The following is an 18270-nucleotide window of genomic DNA, read 5'->3' as shown; positions in this document are numbered from 1 at the left end:
TAGTAGAAGAAGTTCTGCTTCTTCGTAGTCAGCTGCTGAAATGTCAGTCGTGGGCTGAACCTCTGGGTGGTGCCACAGAAATGTCTTTAGCTGCGCACTCTGTAGGGTGAGGCAATCGTCTATGTCGGGGTCTGTGGAGACGAGTGTGTTCAATCCACAGAACATAGGTTTCTTGTTTTCGGCCTCCTCTTTACTCGCCTCCCGTGGGGTGGGTGTAGGCCACTCTTCTTCGGGGAGCTTGAGAAACTCTGGTCCGTCACTGTAGAGGCTGTGACGGGTGAGGTCATCCAGGGACATTCCCCGGGTGATGACGTCAGCTGGGTTGTGTTTGGTGTCCACATACCTCCAGCTCGCTACTTCTGTTAACTCTTGAATCTCGGTGACTCTGACTCCCACGAAGACCTTGTATCTGCACGAATCAGACCGGATCCATGTGAGTACTGTCGTAGAGTCTGACCACAAGATTGTTCTTTGCACCGGGATGGTGAGTTCACGTTGGATTAACGTGGCGAGCTGCGCTCCTGCTAGGGCTGCGCAGAGCTCTAGACGCGGGATAGATTGTTGCTTTTGTGGGGCTATTCTTGAGCGAGCCAGGATGAAAGCAGTATGTATTTCTCCTCCCTCCTCTCGGGCACGCAAGTAGGCCACCGAACCGTAGGCTACTTCGGAGGCGTCGCTGAATACGTGCAGGTCCATCTTGCATGTCTCTGGCCTCACTGTGGGTGGGAAGTAGCTGCGGCGTATATTAACACCTGGGAGTGAGCGGAGTTCCGTCTCCCACTCTCTCCATGTGGATGCAAGGTGTTCGGGTATGGGATCGTCCCAGCCCTGGTCCTTGTCCCATAGCGCTCTTACAATCATCTTTGCCCTGGTGGTGTAAGGTAGAATACATCCCAACGGGTCATATTGTCTGGCGAGTGTTCTGTATACACTCCGTCTGGTGGTCGGTATTGCCGTCGACCTTCCCTGCTCCTTGGTCAGGGGTTTGTGTCTATAATGGAGCGAGTCTGTTTTGAAGCGCCAGACTAGTCCTAGTGTCATTTCTTGGGCTTCTCCTGGGATGGTCGCCATCCAGGTGTTGCTGCTCGCTGCCTTGTCCTCGGGGGAGAGGCTGCGCAGTACTTGCGGGTCGCTGCTGGCCCACTGCCTGAGATCAAAGCCGCCTTTGATCAGGGAGGCGCGGAGCTTGAGTAGAAGAGCCTCGGCTTCTTCTGGCGTCGAGACGCTTTGTAAACAGTTGTCCACGTAGAAACTATTTGTCACACTTTGTCGGACCTCTTCATCTGCTGCTGGGTCCTCTGCGACGTGTTTTTGTAGTGCAAACGTAGCACAGCATGGGCTGCATGTGGTTCCGAAAGGGAGGACTTCCCATTGATAGATGGCTGGGTGCTCATCTCCGATCCTCTCTCTCCATAGGAACCGCAGCAGGGGCTTGTCCTCCTCCACTAGTCTCACCTGCAGGAACATCCCTTTGATGTCGCCGCTGATAGCCACCTTGTCCTGGCGGAAGCGTAGTAGCACGCCTAGTAGAGAGGGGCCGAGTGTTGGGCCGGGCAAGAGCTCTTTATTCAGATTTTGTGATCCGATCTGGTAGCTGCAGTTAAACACAATACGATCCTTGCCGTTGTGGTGGACCTTGTGGTGCGGCACGTACCATGATTCGGTCGTCTGATCGGCCTCTTTAGTGTCAATTTTCTTTATGTGTCCCGCTGTGATTAGCTTGTTAATCTCAGCGCGGTACACAGCCTCTTGCGCGGGGTCTTTGGCTAGGCGCCGCTCTGTGTTCAATAGATACCGCTCCGTCGCTTCTTTTGTGGCGTGAAAGGTGGGCATTCCCTCTCGCCTCAGGAGTGGAGTTGCGTATCTCATCACTCCGTTGACTGTGACTCTCTTTGTCCCTTGCTCGAGGAGGGCTATAGCGTAAATATCTTCCTTAGAACGAATGTCTTTCTTTTTGTTCTTAAAGGGCATTGTCTCTAGTGTCCATAGCCTCTCGACATGCTGCAGGAGAGTGGTGTCTTCTTCTGTCACTCTGGAGTGGAGGCAGCTAGTGGCTGCTGTTCGGTTAAGAGACTTGGCGAGGGGGCCTTGTAATGTCCATCCTAGGCGGGTCTCGACTGCTGCAGGACAACCTCTGGGTCCTGTATGGACCCGGTCTATCGGGACTATGAGGTCTGCATGGTCCGAGCCTATCAGCAGGGTCGGGGTGGCACCGTCTATGAGCGGGATAGGTAGTTGACGCAGGTGCACATATTTATCCATCAGCTTGGCGATGGGGTAGGTGTACTGCGATAGTCCTATTTCTTGGCTGGTGAAAGCATTAGTAATCCTATACCGTCTCTCTGGCTGCCCGCTTGCTGCGATAGTGAAGGAGACATTCTCGCCCTTTATCGTCTTTAGATCTCTTCTTATTGTCCGAATCGTCATCTGGTTTTCGCTCCCCCGCAGCCCCAGCTGGGCCGCAGCGGCCGCGAGGAGAAGGGTCTTCTCTGACCCGTCGTCAAGGACGGCGTAAGTGTCCATGACCTTATCTTGGTAACTCAGTGTTACGCGGACCACCTTTAAGAGCACCTGGGCGCCCCCGCTGCTAGCGGGGTCAATGTACATAACACTTGCCTTTGTGCTGCTGGATGGTGCAGGCTTTCTTCTGTTACTGTCGTGTAGGACATCTAGGTGGGCTCCGTCACACCGACTACACCTCTTCTTGAGGCGGCACTCGGCTGCCATGTGACTGCGCGCACATCGGTAACAGCGCCTGTTGGACTTTATCCAGTGACTCACTTCTTCAGCGGTCATCTTCTTGAACAGGTCACATTGTGACAACCAGTGTTCCTTTTCGCAGTACGGGCACACCATCTTCCACTTCTCTTTCATCGAGGGGGTACTGTGGTTCTTGCTGCTCGGTACTGATTCTGATTGGTGCATGACAGTCACCGATCTTCGGCCATCGTTTGCTCTCCTAGGTCCCTCTCTGGAGCTTGGTGTGCTCCGCACGAACGTATCCAACCGTAGGCTGCTGACTTCTCTCGCCAGGAAGTCGGCTAGGTCTAGGAGGGATGGCTCGGGACCGTTAGGATCACGGTGGTCTCTTTGCCGCCTGAAGCGCTCCTGTCGGGCGGGCGGCAGCTTCTCTAAAATCCTCTCGACATTAGAGTTTGCGTATAGTTCATGCATACCCTTTTCTCGTTGCGCCCCCAGCATCCCTACCAGGGATTGTACTTTGATAGACAGGTCGTCTAGTGAGCGATTGTCTGTTGCTGGGGGTAGGCGGTCAATATGCCTTATCTCTTGTATTACGTAATCCCATATACGTCCATATCTTTGGTCTAGTGCTGCTAGAGCCGCGGTGTATGGGGTCGTAGAGGTGGCATAAGCTAGCGCTATGTTGTGCGCTCTGGGCACTTTCAGGTGCTTCAATAGGATAGCATACTTGTGGCGTTCATCAGCTACATCCACCATCATTGTCTCTAAGCACATCCGTAGCTCCGTGTACTGTGCTCGGTTCTCATGGGTGAAGTCTGGAAACGTCGGTGTGCCAATGTAGGACGCCGTGGATGGCTGGCACATCGGTGAGCGTTGGAAGAGAGGCCTCCTAGGCGAGTCTCCTCTTACGCCTCTCGGTGGGCTGGTACCGGCAGGGTACCATGGCCCGCTGGTCCAGGTGCTATTCCTCGGGACTGGTCGTGCGTCATGCTCACCCGTGAATAGAGTCGGGGGTCTGTAGCGCAGAGCCGCGGGGGTATAGCCTGGGCTGTACTGGACCTCCTGGTCCTGTGGAGTAATGTGCTGCTGTCGGGCTTGACTCTCTTCCTCTCCCTCTTCTTCCTCTGTCAGGTCATCTAGATCCTGTAGTCGTCTATTTAGCCTCTCCGCCGCCGTTCCTTCCTTGTAGCTGGGTCTCACTGGGACCAGTCGGGGAAGGAGTTCGGAGGGGGGTATAGGCTCTCTCTGGTGGTCGGGCTCAGGGTCGCTTAATCGGTTAGGGGAGGGTGCCCTTGACCCGTGTCTTGACGAGGCCCTGGAACCCCTTGTGGAGGGAGGGGGTGTTGCCCTGGCGATCAGCTGCTCCATTAGCTGCGCTTGTAGTCGGTCGCGCTCGGCTTCGCGCTTGGTGAGAGCGATGTCGCGCTCTGCTTCTCTTTGGGCACCGGCAGCGGCACGCTGGGTGTCGGCCCGGTCTCTTGCCATATTCTCTTCCGTCTGAAGGCGTCTCATCTCCAGACGTATACGCTCTTCGTCGCTCCGTTGCTGCGCTTGAATGCGTTCTCTTTCCATGGTAGAATGTTCGCGCTCACTAAGCGTCTGTGCTTGGAGCCGATCGCGCTCTGTGGAGGCTGCTACGCTGGCGAGGAACGCCTGTGCCAGCATCTTGTCCGCCTCGCTGGGGGAAGACGCTGGTTGAGGTGATCCGCTCCTGGCAGTACTCGTTGGGGATGCGTTCTCTGGCGGGGAGTCCTGGAGCTCTATCTCCTCGGCGCTCTCCTCTTCTTGTTCCGTGCAGAGTTCCATCTCTGGAGGGTTGTCTTCCTCCCGGAGCTCTCTGGGGACTACTTCTTCGGTCTTGGCGGGGGGTAAAGTCGTGTCAGTTCCCTCCTGGTCCCCACCGTGAGCTTGGTCAGTTACATTAGAACCCACTAGGGCCTCTGTGGTCGGGGTATCCTGGTTGATAGGGTCGGACATAATTTTACTTTCTACTTTTACCGCGTTTACCGTTTGTAGAAGGCTAGGTAGTATACTGGCAGCGTAATCCTCTAAGTACTGAGGTGGCTGCCGTCTACGCTGCGGGCGTTCTACTTTAGGAGGACCGTTTCGTGGAGTGTTCATCATAGGCCATTTCAATATTAATACCACTATATTAATATTACACTAATTACCCTCCGGCTCGAAGGACCAATTGTAACTGAGGGGTACAATTCCCTGACTGTATTGATAAGTATGGTATCATTAAACCACTACCGCTTTATGTACTTTAACTACTGGCCATACAGTACACGATATCTAAATATGATGAACACTTTCCACAATGAAATCGGTTCCAGTCAAAGGTAATAATCAAATATTTAATATAGCAAAAGGTACATAGAATATTTATCTTACATTTATCATTTGAATGCACTTGTAAGGCAAATGAGTACTCGTAGGCAAATCAACACTGAATGTCCAATCTCTGGTTACGCAGGAAGCAAGAATACAACCTGGCTCTTAGGGAATTACATCTATGGTACACTTAATGATATAGCGGGATATTCTGGAAGGGGTCCTCCCGGTTGTAAGCCGGTAGGGGGGGTAGGAGAGCCGTCGGTAGTAGACCGTCTGGTCAACGATATCTAGGGAGACTTCAAGTACAGAAGACAGTGCAATAGACTCTTGATCCGCAGATGAATACACCTTGGTTCTCTTGTAGGCTGTAGCTCCACAATGAAGAAGAAGCTAGGCGACCTCAGTCTCTCTGAGCGCCGACTCAACTTGACTCCTCTCGGGGGTAAATCCAACACTCACAGGCGTCGGCGATTATCCGCTCCACAAATCACAGTACCAAAGCAAATATATATTCCAGCCGCATAGGGCTCAGCAGTCGTCGGGTAGGTAATCCAGTGTACATGTCCCTCGGTCCTCGCCTAGATCTCCTCGGATGAAAGCGCCATGTGGTCGGCCCAACCTGGATAAGACTCTAGATAACACGAGGAAGCGTTGGAGATGCTGGTCACTTTAGAACTCTAACCGCACGATGCACCATACACGATAGACTATTATTACTTAATAGAAATACGTCGCACTCGACGGTACAGTGCCAAACTCTGACAATTCAGTTATTAATTCGCACGAGGTCTCAATGCTATTCTAAGGCCAAACAGGCCATTCTTCACCGCACGTCGTATCGTGGGTGAGGCTTCACGTTCTGTTACTAAGTTGGGAAGAAGGGTAAGGGACTAAGGGATTTCTACATTTACTTGTGCCATATTTATATGCACGGTGAACAAATAGTGCCACTCTCATTTCGGTAGCCGTATCCCTGAGCGGAGCCGGGGCTAGTACGGACATGTCTCGTCGGTACCTTTGAACTTGACGCCAGGGGCTGGTCCCCTGGCGCCTGGTCCTTTGTCCAATAAGAGAATGAACTATTATGGGCTATAGTAGGCTAAAGGGATATTCCGTGTATATGTACAAGGAATATACAAGGGATATCAAACGATATACAAATACTATTCAATATATATCCATAAATAAATATATATATTCGGTTTAATCTGATCCTTCGTAACACTCGTCATCAATGCAAGAGACACCGGTATCGAATCTGGCTGTCAGCGTTGCCTCCGGCTTGGCCGGCCGTCATACTGGCTCAATTGGCAGAGTCAGCGGGAGGGAAGCCGGTGGGTGGTATTCTGGTCGTTGTAAACAGCGACTCCTACAGGTCGGTCAGAGCGCCTGCACAGCAAAGAAGGGATATGTTGAAGGTAGTGTGACCTCCCACGCGTTACACTTCACCAATGAGAGTCCGACGTGCTGGCAGGTGAAAAGATGCTGCTGGCTGTCTCCTATGTGACGGAGGAAGCATCTGATTTCAGAACTCCCTAGACCGACCAGTGGGGGGCACGTGCGAGCAACGGCCAGGAAGGGGAGGGGGGAATTGGCATAACGACTAAATTGGGATGGGAGGAAAATACAAGAAAAATAGGAGGAGAAAAAGTGGATAAAAATAAATAAAAAAGGTTAACCCTTTCACCACCACACTACAGAAGGTTAACCCGTTCACTGCCACACGACAAAGTGTTAACCCTTTCACAACCACACTACAGCCGGTTAACCCTTTCACTACCACACTACATACGGTTAACCCTTTCACTGCCACACGACAAAGGGTAACCCTTTCACCACCACACTACAGAAGGTTAATGCTTTCACTACCACAGTGTGGTAGTGAATGGTTAACCTTCTGTAGTGTGGTGGTGAAAGGGTTACCCTTCTGTAGTCTGGTAGTGAAAGGGTTAAGCAACCTCCCTCCTGACGTCCATGACATAAATAACCTCACATGTTTTGACTGGGGGGGGGTGACTACTCCTGGAAACACACAGTTACAACAGTGATACTCTAGTCTTATCGCCCGGTAACCATGACAACACTGTCTCTTGTGTAGTCATGTGCTGGTCTCGGATTACAGCGATGACCTGGAGCGGATCAGTGAACTGAGGCTCTCTCACATGAGTCGAGTCCCTGAGATGTAGTGGACAATGACACTCGTTCATTTGTAGATACCCGGTCCATTTCCATGTTGTATAATAGTATATACGTCCAAATCATGTTGTTTATCGAGTTATTGGCAACGGATCGCTATGTATTGTGTCGAGCTCGAGTCCCGGGACCTATAGCGAGTGCCCGGAAGTAATATGGGTGATCACCACTTCATCCACATGACTTCCTGTTTGGCGCTTCTGCCGATCGGCCACCAGATGGCGCTCTTGAACCGCTAGAGGATTGAGAGGAGCTCAGAACTGTGTGTGAAGGCTGCAGAGGGGAAATATGATTCCGATCACAGATTTTTGAAATATTGATATTAAAGACGAGTTAGGGCGTCCTCTGCAACTTTAGCATGGCTAGGAAAGACGCCTAAACACGTTTTCGGCACTTAAAGTGTTAAGTTATAATGTTGTTTATATTGTTTATAATGTTATTATTATTATTATTATTATTATTATTATTATTATTATTATTATTATTATTATTATTATTATTATTATTATTATTATTATTATTATTATTATTATTATTATTATTATTATTATTATTATTATTATTATTATTATTATTATTATTATTATTATTATTATTATTATTATTATTATTGTCATTTGTCTCCCATTGCTTCTGATGGACAGGAAAAGGCGGTCGAATGAAACCACATGCACTGAGCCTGTTTGGCCACTAGAGGGCAGCCTTGGCCTACTCTCTGCAGATGAGTTCTTCAACAGAGCTCCCATACTAGAAACCTGTCTCTCCCAGGTGCAATGTACGTCAGCACCAGTAGTCGTGTAGGACAGAGGTTCTCAGCGTGGGTTCTAGGACCCCCACGGGTCCTTGAGGATGTTCAAGAGGTCTAGTTTACTTTCTCTAATATTGTTGTGTGGTAGTGAAGGGGTTAACCGTCTGTAGTGTGGTAATGAAAGGGTTAACCTTATGTAGTGTGGTAGTGAAAGGGTTAACCTTCTGTAGTGTGGCAGTGAAAGGGTTAACCGTCTGTCATGTGGCAGTGAAAGGGTTAACCTTCTGTAGTGTGGTAGTAGTGAAAGGGTTAACCGTCTGTATTGTCGCAGTGAAAGGGTTAACCTTCTGTATTGTCACAGTGAAAGGGTTAACCGTCTGTACCGTGGTGGTGAAAGGGTTAAAGAGCCAATATAGGAATTGAGGAAACCACGGATACCAACCGTATGAATACTTTGAGATTCCTCTCCCATCTTGCGTTCTCCTTCACACCGGAATTAAACGTCACACACTGTTACGACCCTGGCTCAAAGGCACGCAACCTATGTGCAAACCAACACCAAAACCCAGTGCTCTAACTCGAAATGCTACTATATCAAGGTACTATTAGTGTAAACCAAAGGACAAGGACTGGAAGAACGTGACAGCTCTTCCTCTAAGCACAGACACTGCATGTGTGTTACCAGGGCTGGTTTTAAAGCTCCCAGCAGATAACCAATCAGCCCTAATTAGCTAATTGGCAGCCCTCAACCTGCATGCACAGTGACACAGGAGTGATCAGGCTCCTGGTACATAACACCTCCCACACCAAACTGGTTGCCCCAGAGGCAACCACCACACAACAACCCATAAGCAAAAACAACAAAAACAACTGTGACCCATTAATTGTCAGGGCCACTACCACAACAGCGATAGCGGGTCGGCCCCTGTCGAACACGACCACCAACCGTGTTGTATGCTTCCTTTCAACAGGCCCCTCCACCGATACCGACCTGTCAAAAATAGACTGCAAACCAAAATCAATCTGAGAACTAATCTCACTGCGCTCAACAGAACAGAACACAGCAAAACAAAAACCATAAATCACTGATACCACCACCGCGCCCATATCCATCCCACCTGGCACTGGCAGTTCAGGATACTGCAAACCATGAACATCCAGAGTAGGATGTACCGCCTCAGGTACAGCCCCACCGTCCCTGGAACATGGCAGTACGACAGTCACAAAAACGTCTGGAACACCATCTAAAATGGCGTCACCCAAAATAACATTGTCCTGATCAAAATCAAAATGGCTGCCACTCAACAGACCAGGTCACGAAGGCGGCTCCTGCTCCACAGGACACAGGTAACTAGGTTGACCATCACACCTAGTGCATGGCAGAGAATCAGTGTGGACATGTGGATCAATGTCAGAATCATCAACTGACATACTGGGACCATCCCTGCCCACAAGTGAAACATTAGGGACAATAGAGCTACTGTGGGAAGGCTGGCAGCCTAAGTCAGGCTTAGTAGCCTCTCCCACTAGAACGATGTCACATGAAACAACAGCACCTCTCATAGCATCCTTCCCACACTCATCCTCCAATTCGTTCGTGGCCTCAGCCACCGTACAGGCTGGGAAGACCTTGAGACACTGCGCTGCCATATCATCTCCTGCCACATGCTTCTCCGGCACACATGTCAACTCTGGTTTCACCACCGGGCCTAACACAAAGCCACAATCAAGAGAATCATTATGCAGAGGTACATCCACAGTGTGCTTTCCAAAATTCTCAACAGGTACACATTTTAATTCAACAAAGAATGTGTCACTAAGTGTAATGTCCCAAGTCGAAGTATCAACAACATCACTTTTGTCCTTTGACATTTCCCGTGCCACAGCACACACAGGGAACACTTCTGGATGTTTCTGTGCCAGCTCATTAGGGACCTCAGAAACCACAGGAATGGGAGTTACACCCGGAGTAGCCAACACTTTGTCACCAGCCAAATCATTCCCTAGAATGAAGGACACCCCCTTTATGGGAATGTGAGAACATACCCCCACAACAACATTGCCTGATACTAAGGGAGAATTGAGCGTGACCTCATGCAAAGGTGCATCCACAAATCCACCCCCAAAGCCCCGAACAACGACACCGGAATGCAAAGAAGAGTTTTCTGAAAACGGCAAAACCCCCTCCAGAATGAGGGACTGAAAAGCACCGGTATCTCTCCAAATTTTTATAGCCTGTTTGGACTCTAGTGCATTAGTCAGGGAAACAAATCCATCCATCATAAACCTTGAGGAACCCTCGAGCTCTTTGTCCACACGTTTGATACTCCCCCCATCACCATCTAACGTTGGCATAGGCGTTCTGCATATGGTTTCTACCAGAGCCACGGTTCTGAAATTTTTCTGCTCAAGCACCGGGCACCCAGCAACGATATGACCAGGTTCTTTACAGTAGAAACAGATAATCCCTTCTGGGAATGCACCAGCAGAACCACCCCGCCTAGGAGGTGAAGTTAACTGACCAGCAGACACAGGTTTTGGGAAACGGCCCCCCTGAACAGGACGCCTATCCCCGGACTCAACACGGTAGTCCTCCAAAAACACGGACTTGTGTGTCAACACAAACTCATCAGCGAAGACAGCGGCGTCGCCTATCTTCGATACCTTACGCTCATTTAGATGTGTGGAAACGGTATCAGGAACACATCTTTTAAATTCCTCTAGGAGAACCAGCTGCCTAAGCTGCTCTCTTGACTCTGCCTTCTGAGAAGTGCACCACCTGTCAAACAGGTTCTCCTTCTCCCTTCCAAATTCAACATAAGACTGTCCCTCCGACCTGCGATAACCTCTAAAACGCTGACGATAGGCCTCGGGGACCAACTCATAAGCCCTCAATATGGAAGCTTTAACAAGCTCATAATCAGCGCTTTGTTCAAGGGACAGAGCAGTATAGGCTTCTTGTGCCCTACCAACTAAAACACATTGCAGCAGCAGTGTCCAGGCGGTATCAGGCCACTTCAATGTGGTTGCCACCCGTTCAAAAAGGGGAAAATATCTTTCCACGTCTTTCTCAAAAAATGGAGGTACCATCCTAATATTCCTGCCTACATCAAAACCGGAACGTGACTCTGGATGCAGAGAACCCGCCTGCAAGGCAGCATGCTTAAATGCAAGCTCCTTCATTGCACGATCGTGCTCTCTCTCCTCTCTCCTCTCCTCTTGTTGTAGCTGCTTTTCCTTAAGCTCCCGCTCTCTCTCATCTTTCCTGTCCTCTTGTTGTAGCTGTTTTTCCTTAAACTCACGCTCTTGTAGTAGCTGCTTTTCCCTAAATGCTAACTCCCTAGGCCCCCAATCGATGGCAACACCTTCCGCCACGCCAGAGAGTTGTGGAGACACCTCAGACAAAAGAAGCTCATCCACGGTTGCCACAATCACCTGCTCCTCAATGAGTATAGCCCTCAAAGTCCCCATGGCAGTCGTTTTTAACCGCTTCTCACTGGCAGTAAGCTCCACATTGTAGTGCACAGCAAGCTTCAGAAGCTGCTCTTTGGAAAACCTTCCCAACATCTCGTCAGAGGGGTTCTCAACAAAATCCTTAATGGTAGCCATCGTTACTGTACCAGTCACCACAAGCTACTCACTTTACCTTACAGTCACGAAGAACCACTAACGAACCACGAAGAACCACTAAAGAACCAGTGAAAAACCACTAAAGAACCACTGAAGAACCACGAAGAACCACTGAAGAACCCTGAAGAACTACTGAAGAACCACTGAAGAACCACTGAAGAATGCTAATGCCAATAATAACAACCATAAAGGGACGCGGTGGAAATGTGTGCTCTACTGAGCGCACCTTTCTAATTTGCAAAAAATAAAAATAAAAAACAACCACCCCGAAATAAATAGACGTGTCATACACACAGGGTGTTAGGTGCTAACAGGTATGCTAACCAAACACTCAAACCAAACAAAACAAATACAACAAACCAATTCAAACAGGTGGCCCTTCTAACCTGATATGACTACTTATGCTTCTACATCTAAACTGCAGTCACAACCGGCCCACCACATGTCTACCCTAAGAAACACTAAATCAGGCCCTACCACACTACCTGTGTTTTCTGGCCCCCTAATCTACCTACCCTCAAGCTAATGCCCTGTAGACCTAACCATCTTCAACCACACCTGCTACCAGCCAAAGATCATATTAGACCATCCACCGGTCCAGTATATGGTATGGTACCAGACAAGTAGATGGTGCTAATCCCTTCCCTGACTGCCCCAGGAGTACGTGGTGCACAGGAAGCTAACCAACAACCAGAAAATAATGTCCCTATCTACATGTGGTGCCCACCAAACTATATATTTTAACAGCATAAGTAGTCACATCAAATTACAAACAAATAAGGCATACTCACCTGCTTGATGAAACGGCTCAAGCCCCCACGTTACATAATATGTAACGAACCCCACCCAAACCATAACACCATGACACCCCGTGTAACACAAAAAAAAAACACCAAACAAATTGCTAGGGGTAAATATCCCGGACGAGCGCCCAACTGTTACGACCCTGGCTCAAAGGCACGCAACCTATGTGCAAACCAACACCAAAACCCCGTGCTCTAACTCAAAATGCTACTATATCAAGGTACTATTAGTGTAAACCAAAGGACAAGGACTGGAAGAACGTGACAGCTCTTCCTCTAAGCACAGACACTGCATGTGTGTTACCAGGGCTGGTTTTAAAGCTCCCAGCAGATAACCAATCAGCCCTAATTAGCTAATTGGCAGCCCTCAACCTGCATGCACAGTGACACAGGAGTGATCAGGCTCCTGGTACATAACACACACACACAGTTCCCCATGCGTCAGTGAGGTCAGTGAGGTCAGAGCGCAGCGCGGCACCCCTGGAGCAGTGCCTTGCTCAAGAGCACTCAGGCAGAGACGGTGGGCACCACTGTAGAAGTTATACCAGCCACCAGCACATTGCTGGGGGATCAAACCAGCGACCTTTCGGTTACTTGCCAGTGTCTTTACTCCTAGGGCCACCGCCCCAGTTATTAGCTGTAATGTCTCCCTTGTCCAGACTAAAACGATGAATGAATGAATGAATGAATGAATGAATGAATGAATGAATGAATGAATGAATGAATGAATGAACGAATGAATGAACGAATGAATGAATGAATGAATGAATGAATGAAAACTTTATTTAACAGATTGCAGAATGGGTACAATACAGTACGGCTCAATACACACAATTGTTAAGGGGATGCAGACCAGAGAAAGACGTTTGTCTTGTTTACATCAGGGTCCCCCATTTTCAATTCATAGTGACATTTATGACATACACAACATACATGACATCATGACATTTATGGCATAGGGACATACATGACATACAGGTATATAGTACTGTTACATTTGTGACATATATGATATGCAAATATACAGTACTGTTACCCATAGATCCTGACAGAGAGTATATACATATGATGGTGAGGAGACTGTACATTAGTAGGGGGTGGGTGGGTGGGAGAGAAATATACATACGGTGGGGAGAGAATATATACATACTGTGGGGAAGAGACTGTACATTAGGAGGGGGTGGGTGGGTGGGAGAGAAATATACATACGGTGGGTGGGAGAGAAATATACATACGGTGGGGAGAGAATATATACATATGGTGGGGAGGAGACTGTCTATTAGGAGGGGGTGGGGGGGTTTGGACATTTACGGTGGCCAGTTTAGAATTGCAGCCTCCCGTAGGTGCTCTTTTAGAGCGGTTTTGAATGTGGGTAGGGATTCACATTCCTTTACAGCTTTGGGTAGGGCGTTCCACATTGATGTGGCATAATTGCGAAACGTGTTTAGTCCCTTGTTCGAGCCGAATCTGGGTTTAACATGATTTGTTGAGCTTCCTCTGGTGTTGTGGTCGTGGTATTTACTGACCTTTGGGAAGTATTTTGACATGTACATGGGTACCTTAGTCGTATAGTGTATCTTGTAGACCAGGCCCATTGCAAGTTGCTGTACTCTGTCGTCTACTCTAAGGCATCCTAGGTAGTCAGTCGATTTGATCTTTTTCGTTTTCGTTTCGTTTTAAGGTTTCCGTAAAAACGAAAACGTCTCAAGATAATAAGTGCGTGCCACAAATTTACAAAATAAATGTATTTCCTGTTTTAGACGTCGCTCTTTTATTTTGAAAACCCCCGACCGGAAGTGTTATAGTGTCTGTTGCTAGCAGCTTAACTTGTGTCGGCTGGTTCTGTGCTTTTCGAGCTAACGTAACATTAGTCTCTAAAGGAGAGGAGAGAAAGACCGCAGCTCACATGCAGCTCAAACTACCTGCGGGAATAAATTAATTGATTGATGACCTCAGGATACCACTGTCTATTGTATTTGTGACATTGTAGGTGTGAGGACGCGACCCCGAGTCAGACACCTCTGGTTTAGCTCCGCAACGATGTACACACTTTTAGTTATTATGTTTGTTTTTTCTACTTTTTTATTTAAAGCAACACTGGCGGGTACGTCATACGACCGTCAGACACTTATGGACCTAAACCCCGGGCTCAAAGAGGAGTTTGGAGACACTTTAGACCTAGAATGGCCAGCAGAAATCAGACGGGAGAATGGCGGCAAGGAAAAGAACAAAGGGTACGGCAGGAAGAGACACAGAGGGAGACGTGGAGGTATTATGCTGAGACTAAAAAGAGCTGCTTACCGTCCAGCAATTCCATCCATCTTTCTGGCGAATGCCCGTTCGTTGGAGGGTAGGATGGATGACCTAAGGGCGAGGGTCCGGTTCCAACGGGAGATGAGAGACATCAACGGAGACATGGCTCACGTCGGCGACTCCGGACAAAATCGTCTCTCCCTCGGACGCCTTCACCGTACTACGTGCAGATCGAACGGCTGCCTCAGGAAAGAGCATCGGCGGCGGGGTCTGCCTCCTCACGAACAATTCCTGGGTTAATCCCGAAGGGGTGCATGTTCTCTCGAACTCGTGTTCCCCGGACATGGAACACCTTTCTATCCTGTGCCGTCCATTTCACCTCCCGAGGGAGTTCACCGCGGTCATCATGACCGCCGTATATATTCCCCCACACGCGAATACGGGCAAAGCGCTGGGAGAACTACACGATCACCTCAACAGACACCAGATCAAACATCCAGACGCAGCGATGGTAGTGGCCGGCGATTTCAACCAGGCAAACCTGAAGAAAGTGATGCCGTCCTTTTTTCAACACATCGCTTGCTCCACCAGAGGGAAGAACACACTCGACCACTGTTATTCCCCATTCAGAGCCGGCTACAAGGCAGTAGCCGCTCCGCCATTAACGGGGTCCTCAAGCTCGAGCGACCACGACTCCATCTTGCTATTTCCGGCATATCAACAAAGATCACGTGACGCCGTCGTGTCACGTGAGACAAAGAAGTGGACCGACGAATCAGAGGCCACGCTCCAGGACGTGTTTACAGACACAGATTGGGATATGTTCAAAGGAAGCGCCAGTGACGTCAGCGAGCTCACAGACACAGTGGTGAGCTACATAACAACAATAGCTGATGGTATTGTCCTCAGGAAAACGGTGCGGGTTTTCCCAAACCAGAAACCGTGGGTGGACAGCACTATTAGAGCAGCTCTGAACTCTCGCACCACCGCCTACAACCTGGGTAGAGAGTCAGGAAACATGGAGGAGTATAAGGCTTCAGTCTATACTCTACGCAAGGCTGTTAAACTTGCTAAGAGGACATATGCTGACAAACTGGAGACACAAATGGCACTTAAACGACACAGGAGGATTATGGCAGGGACTGAAGACAATAACTGACTATAAAGTCAGCGCCCCCTCAATGGGGAGCGACGACGCCTCCCTCGCGGACAAGCTCAACACCTTCTACGCTCGGTTTGGTGTAGACAGTGGCGCTGCTGGCTCTCCGGCTAGTGACGTCACTGGCGCGCCGGCTGTTGTGGAGGGGGGGGGGGGGGGGGCAACCGCGGGGGGGCGGGGACGCTCTCTCGTTGTCGGAACACAGTGTGAGAAGAGCATTTATGCAGGTGAACACCAGGAAGGCTGCTGGCCCAGATGGCATAACAGGACGCATACTCAAGTCCTGTGCCAACCAGCTGGCCCCAGTGTTCACCGCCATATTTAATCAATCCCTGGCGGAGTCAGTGGTCCCTGCCTGCTTCAAGATGTCTACCATCATCCCTGTACTGATGAAACCCTCCCCAACATGTCCAAATGACTACAGACCGGTGGCACTCACCTCTGTGGTCATGAAATGTTTCGAGAGGCTGGTCAAGGACCACATTTGTGCCTCCCTCCCCAGTGATATGGACCCTATGCAATTTGCATACAGGACAAACAGGTCCACCGACGACGCGGCCTCCCAGGTACTGCACAGCACCCTCTCGCACCTTGACCGTCAGAAGGGGGGCTATGTGAGACTGTTGTTCATTGACTACAGCTCAGCGTTCAACACCATAGTCCCCACCGGACTGGTGGACAAGCTGATCGAGCTAGGTCTGAGCTCCGCCCTGAGCGCCTGGGTACTGGACTTTCTGAGCGAAAGACCCCAGGCGGTCAGGGTGGGGGGTCAGACCTCCAACACCATCACCCTGAGCATCGGGTCCCCCCAGGGCTGTGTTCTGAGCCCCCTGCTGTACTCACTCTACACACACGATTGTGTGGCCAAGTTCAGCTCCAACTCCATAGTGAAGTTCGCAGACGACACGGTGGTGGTGGGGCTGATCTCGGACAACGACGAGAAGGCCTACCGGGAGGAGGTTGAGGTACTGGAACGCTGGTGCCAGAACAACAGCCTGCTCCTGAACATTGGTAAAACCAAGGAGCTGATCGTGGATTATAGGAGAGGACAGCAGGAGACGCACACACCACTGATGATTAACAGGGCTACCGTGGACAGGGTGAGCAGCTTTAAGTACCTGGGGGTCCACATCTCAGAGGACCTGACATGGTCAACACACATAGACACAGTAGTAAAGAAGGCGAAACAGCGCCTCTACCACCTGAGACAGTTAAGGAAGTTCAGAGTATCGGGGAAGATACTCCAGTCCTTCTACTCAGGAGCGGTAGAGAGCATCCTGACCGGAAACATCACTGCCTGGTATGGAAACAGCACGGCACAGGACAAGAAGGCCCTACAGAGAGTGGTGCGCTCAGCCGAGCGTACCACGGGTATTGCACTACCTCCCCTGCAGGTTCTATACAGCAAGAGGTGCAAATCCAGAGCCTGCAGAATAATGAAAGACCCCCACCACCCCAATAACAGCCTGTTTCAGCTGCTGAGGTCAGGCAGACGCCTGCGAACCCCAGCTACTAGGACAGAGAGGCTTAGGCTTAGCTTCTTCCCCCAGGCCATCAGAGTCCTGAACAATGAACATTGAGTACCACAGAACACTGAACTATCCACACATAAGCACACATGAGCACACACACGACACGCACGCTGTGCACGCTCACTAGCAGCCACTTTAACACTTCAACATGAGCAGGCACACACTCATGCGCACACACTCACACTTATTGCCAAAAGGAAAAGCCACTTTAAATCAGTATTAGCAACAGTAACAGTGTATTGCACTACCAAAGCTACCTAGCATGTCCTATATGCTCTGTAAATAACTATGTACAGATACCGATTTTGATGTCACACCATGTTACCTGTTACCTGTTATTGCAAAAAAAAAATTGTATTGGATTCTATTATATGTTGTACCCACTGTATTGCACATCGTTGCGGGCAAGACCACCCACATTTCATTGTATACTCGTATGCCGTGACAAATAAAACTCTTGACTTGACTTGACTTAGTTGGTTAGCTATTTAGCTAATGTGGATAGCATTTTGAATAGCACCAATGCTAGCTGGCTGGCTACAGCTTTATTTACTAAATTATGGAGGCTTTTTAATTGTCAAGGTAAGAGAGGATTTGTCATGATCAACTGAAGGCGTATGCTATGGAACAATATGTGCTTGGGTTTTCAGAAAAAGGCCGGCTATGTGACGCTAATCTCTAGTTAGTATCGTGTATTGCATCAGTGTAATAAGTGTAAGCACAGCAGAGCCCCGCTCCGCTTCAGACAGATAGAGAGAGCACAGCATATGTAAAGCTGTAAAAGCCTGATCAAGCTCAATAGCTGTACATGCCATTGTTGTTGTGATGTTTTTACACGCGGGGTAAGGGAGAGGTGGGTTATCGCGTCATCGGTTCAGGAGAAGACGCGTTTCGCTTGTAAAGATGGTGACG

The sequence above is a fragment of the Notolepis coatsorum genome (genome assembly GCF_963971535.1).
Source record: "Notolepis coatsorum genome assembly, chromosome: 4".
Classification (NCBI taxonomy): Eukaryota; Metazoa; Chordata; class Actinopteri; order Aulopiformes; family Paralepididae; genus Notolepis; species Notolepis coatsorum.
This window is presented reverse-complemented; position numbering follows the sequence as displayed.